The sequence below is a fragment of the Schistocerca piceifrons genome, unplaced genomic scaffold (assembly GCF_021461385.2).
Source record: "Schistocerca piceifrons isolate TAMUIC-IGC-003096 unplaced genomic scaffold, iqSchPice1.1 HiC_scaffold_2357, whole genome shotgun sequence".
NCBI classification, from domain to species: Eukaryota; Metazoa; Arthropoda; class Insecta; order Orthoptera; family Acrididae; genus Schistocerca; species Schistocerca piceifrons.
Window position 1 is genome coordinate 1,950,886 of NW_025728291.1, and position 1,246 is coordinate 1,952,131.

Here is a 1,246-nt window from a genome sequence, read left to right on the forward strand (position 1 = left end):
GGAACATATTCTGAACTCAAACATAGTGAGATATCTTGAACAAAATGACCTCCTCAATGCAAAGTTTTACCAGTTATTTTGCGTCCATTTCCATGTATGCAGTGGAACATGAAAATTATATGTAGGTTGGTAGGACACCCTTAGGCTGAAACACCCATAAACCTGTACTTCAAGGCAACCACCCCCTGAACCTCTGCCACATATAGCTAAAGGGGGTTCCAAGGTACAGCCTTAAGACTAGGTTCTACAAGTTTTATAAACATCATGAGACATAAATCAACAGATGTAGAAATATTTACCGGGATTATTTAAATCCATGTTGGAAATATGCGAGATGCATTCTTAAAACTTATATTCAGCACTACATCAATGACAAATTTATTTTAATGTACATTTTGTGGTGGCTCTGTCTCAGAGCTTTTAATTATGCGCTGCTGCTGCTCTTTGACCAATATTCTTCCTTTACCCCTATCTGTGGGCTTTCACAAGCTTGTTCAGTGTGTTATTGTCTCAAGTGAATAAAAGTGCTTTATGATGAATCCCTTGTTGGTGATTTCTGACTCCTTCAACATTGGCACCAAGTTGAAAATATCAAAACGTCTGGGCATGAGCAAGGATACAGATCTTTTGAGGCAGTGCAAAATCATCTCTTCTATGAGAGCACACCTCGGTGTCTTGAGGTTTCAACTCACCATAAACTGAATCCATTACTTTCAAACTTCACACAAGTAGTACACTGCCTATATGTTGTGGACTCTAGTGTAAAAATGGGTTTGATGCATCTCTCCATGCTAGTCTATCATGTGCAAGCTTCTCCATCTTTGTGTCACTACTGTAACTCATACAGGTGAACCTGCTTATTGTAGTGAAACCTAAATCTACATCTATAGTCTGCAAACCACCATGACATGTATGCAAGGGGGTAGGTTCCATTGTACCAGTTTGTTAGAGTTTCTCCCTGTTCCATTCATGTATGGAGCATTAGAATAACAATTGTTTGAATGCCTTTGTACACACTATAATTATTCTAATCTTATCCTCATGATCCCTATGTGAACAATACATAGTATACTCTTACACTAATAATTTAAAACCAGTTCTTGAATCTTTCTTAATGGACTTTCTTTAGAGTTCACATCTATCTTCAAGTGTCTTCCAGTTCAGTTCCTTTGGTATCTTTGTGACACTCTTCCATGGATTTAACAAACCTGTGACCATATCTTCTTCCCTTTTTCTGTATACATTA